The sequence below is a fragment of the Triticum dicoccoides genome, chromosome 2B, assembly GCF_002162155.2.
Source record: "Triticum dicoccoides isolate Atlit2015 ecotype Zavitan chromosome 2B, WEW_v2.0, whole genome shotgun sequence".
Taxonomy (NCBI): domain Eukaryota; kingdom Viridiplantae; phylum Streptophyta; class Magnoliopsida; order Poales; family Poaceae; genus Triticum; species Triticum dicoccoides.
This window is the reverse complement of record NC_041383.1, coordinates 693,407,823-693,413,871: the sequence shown is the minus strand read 5'-3', so window position 1 is coordinate 693,413,871 and position 6,049 is coordinate 693,407,823. Positions and strand designations below refer to the sequence as shown.

At 44.2% G+C, this 6,049-nt stretch overlaps 1 pseudogene; it reads right to left on the bottom strand.

Moving 5' to 3' along the window:
- Positions 1–369: 369 nt before the first annotated feature.
- On the bottom strand, positions 370–3,874 carry LOC119361157 (annotated as a pseudogene).
- Between the last annotated feature and the right edge of the window lie 2,175 nt (positions 3,875–6,049).

Below are 6,049 nucleotides of genomic sequence, written 5' to 3'. Positions count from 1 at the left end.
CTCCTCTCCCAGCTCCTGCAGCTGCAGCACCTCTCCCAGCTCCTCTCCCAGCACCTCCTGTTCCAGCTGTTGGTGTTGTTGTAGGAGCTGCATGAGAGGTTCTTGCTACTGGTGTAGTAGCAGCACCACCACCATTGGAATTCCTTGCAAGAGGCTTGCATAAACAAGAAGGAAAATGAGTTAGTACTTAAAAAAATGGAATGTACAAGAAGGAAAACCACTTATAAGAGGATTACCACATGTTTGTTCTTCCTCAAAGCCAGCTCATGCTTCAACTGCTTGAGGCAGCTTGTGTACCTATGTCCTTGCAGTCCACAATTGCCACATGTTATAGTCCCCATTCTTGATGTGTCCTTAGGCTTTGGAACTTCAAATTTCCCCTTGATCCTCTTCTCTTTCTTTCTTTCTTCCTCTCTTCACTTTAAATGCAGGTGGGTCAATGTCTGGACCAGGGGTCTTTGTCCAGTCATGCTCACCAGGAACTGGATAGATCATTGGTTCATAAGCTGCCACATAAAATTCTTTCTTGAAGAACTTGCTGACATAATCCTCTGGTTTTATTTTGCCCTTGTTTATTGCTGAGATGGCATGGTTACATGGGATGCCAGTGAGGTCCCATTTTCTGCACCCACATGTGTGCAGTTGCAAGTTAACAATATGGGTTTGCTGCCCACTTGTAACCTGCCACAAGTTCACACCAGCTTGAATTGGCTTGCAATATTTGGCCCTCTCCTTCTCAACCTCTAGCTTCTCACTATAATGGGGTGTTATGTCCCATCTAGCTGTCTTTCCACTCTCCCTATTCCTATGCCACCTCATCATCTGCTTATCCTTTATTCCATCACACATTGTCCTAATTGGTTTCTTCCTAACATCTAGGACATACTTGTTGAACACCTTAGGCAAATTGTTAACTACAAGGTCAGTCTTGCAGTTTGTGTCAAATGCATGCCTTGCCCATGTTTTCTTGGGTATTTGACAAAGCCACTCCCAAGCTTCCTGACATTCAGCTCTAAGGTCATTCATTGCAATGTTAAATTTGTGTTCATTATATGCATAGGCAGCATTATCCATACACTTCTTCAGATCTTCCCCCCTAAACCCAGCATTTTGGAAGTTTGCATAGATATGCCTAAGGCAGAACCTTTGGTTGCACTTAGGAAAGACATCATTCACTGCATTTAGTAGGCCCTGGGACACACAATTAAACTAGCTAAGCTACTATCTAGCACAAAACAACCATATAGGAACAAGGACATAAGATGCAAGCACATACCTTTTGTCTATCTGACATTATTGTATATGGACCAAACTGTCCCTCTTCTCCTCCTAGGAAGATTTTAAGTTGGTGTAGAAACCAACACCAGTTAGGTGTGTCCTCTTGCCCAACAATACCAAATGCTAGTGGGTATATATTGTTGTTGCCATCTCTACCAGTGGCAGCAAGTAGTTGAGCACCAGTAGTTAACTTAATGAAGCACCCATCAACACCTGAATGAGCAAGCAAATTCAATATTTAAAACATTCAAATGCATTTCAATATGAAACAATATGTAACTAATGCACAAGGTGAACAAACTAACCAATGAATGGTCTGCACCCCTTGAGAAACCCCTCCCTTGCTCCATTGATGCAATAGAACATAGCATGGAATCTTGGACCCGGATGGGGGATTTTTTCAGTGGGTGTTGGAGTTACAGTAGTGACTACTACTCTACTCCCAGGGTTTGTATCCATCATTGTCTGAGCATAGTCTTTCAACTTAGGGTATTGCTTCTTGTGGTCTCCTAGAACAACATCAATAGCTATGTTCTTTGCTCTATATGCCATTGACTTGGGCCCATCCACACCATACTTCTCCATGCAAGCATCAATCAAAGTCTGAATTCCAGTTGTTAGATCAGATCTGAACAGTGACTCATACTTCTATGCAAGCCACTTGGCGCTTACCCTTGTTGTCTCTGTACTAGTAGGGCAAGTGTGCTTAATTCTCATCTTCTTAATCACAAAAGTAGTTTCACCTTTTATAACTGCTGCCACCATAAAGAAGTTGCAATGTTTTTGGTTGCATTCTACAATTATTCTTTGATCTGAGTTCCTATGATATCTGAAGTTTCTTTCTTGAGTGATGTGTAAGTTCAACAAAGCCTCTCTGAATTGATGTTGATCCAAGAAACACATGTGTAGACATAATTGTTCATGTGGTGCATCCATTTTCTCATTGTACCATTTTCTAGGAGGCCTCTGCTTTGCCCTGCTCTTCCTTTTCTTTGGCAGCACAAATGACAATGGCTCAAAACCATCATCATCAGCCTCCTTCAACAATCCTTTCTCTTCTTCATTAGATGAAGGTTTGAAATCAGGTTCCTCCTCTGGTACTACACTTGAATGTGACCTTGTTGTAGGCCCTCTCCTAACTGGAAGCTTCTGTTTCTCCTTCTTCTTCTCTTCATGTACAATTACAGTTTCTTCATCCTGTGAAACAACTTTGTCATCTTCATCCATTTGAAAAGGTTCCTCAACCTTTGTGTCACCCTCATAATGCACCACTTCTTCCTCCTCAGATTCTTCATCATCTGTTTCTTCCTCTTCCATTTCATCATACTCTTTCTGTTTCTTTCCCTCAGCCATCTCTATGTCATCAGCATCACCCATATAAAAAGGTGGTACTTCACTGTCCTCTTCACCTTCACAATCAGAACCACCACTGCCGTCATATCCCTCTTCTTCTTTTATTTCCAAAACGGCTTTCAGTTTTCCTTTTACATTCTTGCTCTCTTGTGTGCAAACACCAGTACCATGAGCTACACTGCAGCTGCTACTCTGACTTTCAAATGCAACTCCTTCTTCATTAACAGCATAGATGGGTGGCTCACTGAAATCATATAACACAGGCTTTTCATGCACAACAGTGGATAATTCTTGCCTCTCAAATTGGCTGCAAGGAGGTGGACATGCCCTCACTAGCAAATTTAAGACCTTAGACTCCTCAACCTGCTTCTTTACTAATTGCAACTCAGCATTACACTCTACCATCTCCAATCCTTTCTCCCCTAATTTTGGATTCTCAATGTGAAACATCAGATCATATTCACTAAATCCTTGGGTTTCCATTACTGCAATCATATTCAGGTATGTTACATCTGAACTGCAGAGCTTCAACTCAAACATTTTTGAAGCATCAAAATAGAACCTAACATCCAAAATGTCATCATACAAACTGCAAAATGAAATAACAGACAAAAATGGTTAATAAACAATTTTACTTAATAGATAGGCTAACATATAAACAAAGCTTTGTTTAAGTTAACATATATACAAGTTAACATATAAACATAGCTTTGTTTAAGTTAACATATAAACTAAACAATTACTACAAAATCAAACAGTGTAAACAATTATTACAGAGTGGGTACTTAACTGACAGCAAACTGATGGTTTGTATTTTCAGATAAGTAGTTAACAGAATTGTCCACTAATGGTGTTCTGCTCTAGTTAGGAATCATTTAATCCACTATGCTTCTCTGCTCTACTTAGGACTAGCAATTAGAGTGCTTAACATGCAGGCAGTAAACCAGGCAGTAAACCCTAACCCTAATCCCCAATTTGAGTTTGCAAGAATGGAACAGTGGAACACTTACAGAACACCACCGAAGCCATGAGTCCAGTGATGGGCGGTGCTAGGGTTGGCCACCCAAATTCGAGCCATCTTCAGCCTCTGCTTCATCGACAATGCCGGCTCTGCAAAATCTTCGTCCGCGCTACTGTACTCAGAGCTGGAGTAGCCGCCACTGCCATCGAGGCCTAAGCGGGGGAGGTCGTCGCCGCTCGCATCGCCCCGGCCATCGCTGCCTGCCGGAGTAGCCGAGGCCATCGTCGCCTAGGGCACCGCAGCCACGGGGGAGAGGAGGGCGCGAAGGAGGAGCAGCCGCGGGGGAGGTGACAACGCCTAAGAGGTTCGATCCATGGCTACAGTGGCGTGGTGTGGCGGGCGGCGGGGCTGGCAGGCGGCGGGGCGAGCGGGGAGGCAGCCGCCGGCGAGGGTGCGAGGAGAAGGAAGCGGGGGCGGGGTCGGGGTCTGGCTCGGTCGCACCAGCGAGACCTAAACGGTGCGAGCCGGCCTCGTCCCAGTCAGCGTGCGGGCACGCGCGCACCGGCCAGCGTGGCGCCTGACGGGCGGGCCCAACCGGTCAGCTTTTCTGTCAATACGTATAAAACACACTTTTAGTCTTTTTTGCAACGGCTCGCCCCAATCTTGGTACTGACACGTAAAAATTACCAATCTTGGTACCAATCTGCTTCCAATGCCCCAATTGTGGTACTTCTATGCAATTAACTCTCTTTTTCCCGTGCACGACCTGCTCCTCTCTTCTCTTCTTGACCCTCTCATTAGGCCCTTCCCAGTGCGCCACCGTGGATAGATGATAATCATGCCATATAAGTGAAAAAAATGACATGACACAACATTTAAGAAGGGGAGAGAGTACTTTGATGACCCCATAACCAAGCACGATAACATAGGCAAACCACTTAAATGAAACAATTTGGCCAATGCATAGAAGATTTTAGGTGCTAACTTATTAAATAAAGTGTGTTTAGCAACAACAAGTTAAACACCTATGCATTGGGGAGTTGAGTTGCTAAAATATTTAATGCATTTAAAACCTCATCTAAGCATCTTTGCATTGGAAGAGGTCTTATCCATCCCTGCACAGGGCAGGCTTTGTCAATTTGCGGCGAGATATTACACAGCCACACAGGTATGCATGCATGCATGGAGAGCGTTTTCAGTCCGCAGATCGGCGGTTGGCCGAACGCACAAGTTATGAGAAAGAATTGTGCCTGTGGTGATTGTCTGCAGACAATTCTCTTGTCGGGCCATTACTTTCTTGTGCTTAACCACCGCAGGCAAGTCAAATTGTGTGCAACCACTGTCGCATACGGATACAGAGATGCGATGCGGCCATGGGGGTGAACGAAACCGTGGAACCATTAGTGCTCACTTTGCTCTTGGTCTGAGTTTATCATCATCGGTGCCAATTGCTCTGCCTTTGCAAATATGGTGCAGCAACTATACAGTAGCTTTTGTGCTCACCTTAATTTGGTACAGTGTGGAGGGTGGGCTAGTTATGTACTCCTACGTGCCGCCGTCGATCTCAGACTTTATAGACTGGCTGACCCTTGAATGGATGCATGGATGAATGAATGAGAGGACAAGTTGTTGGGTGCAGAGAAGAAGAAAGTCCAGGCGCTGTACGCCCTGTTCGTTGATTGCTGCCTTAACTCTCCCGACTCCCGAGAAAATAATGGTCCATATCTGTATGTGCATGCATGGGTGTTCTTGGTGTTCTCCACTCTGACATTTCAAGTTGGGTTGAGCATGGGAGGCCGCTCGTGCAATTTGCGTGTCCCTTTATTATTCAACTGGTTTGGAGTGGAAGAGTCGGTCAGACTATCATCATCATGCATGGCGTATTTTGTTTTCCTACTCACCCTGCCATTGACCAATGACCATGGCTAACATAAGAGTCAGTAGTGATCTCATCAGGCATCATGCACACGGAGATAAAACAAATCCTCTGAGAGCCGCACATGAGGACTGTGTATCGGTATATGATGCTCCAAGTCAGGTTGTTAACCGAATCAGACTTAAGAAATGTGAGCGCCATGCCTGCCCCATTATTCCATTAATATTGACTGTCGACATCATTATGCATCCTAGTACAACTTCTTCTTCTTCTTCTTCTTGCTAGTATATCTGGCCAGTTTGTTGATCAAATCATCGTCCCATACTTGGTATTACTACTATAGTAAGTAGTATAATATGAAGCGCACCATGCCTACCATTCGCTTTGACATTTCGAGCATGATTGGTTCGATGCCAAAAGTTGTCATGTCAATATTTGGCAAATACCAAATGTTGGTTAGAGACCTTACAAAGTAGTACAACAATATGTCTAAATTTGCCATCTTGACAACATATGCCGCTACTTCAATCCACATGATGAAGGGGTGCAAGCTAGGCCAAATACCCAGTCCTCTCACCTAA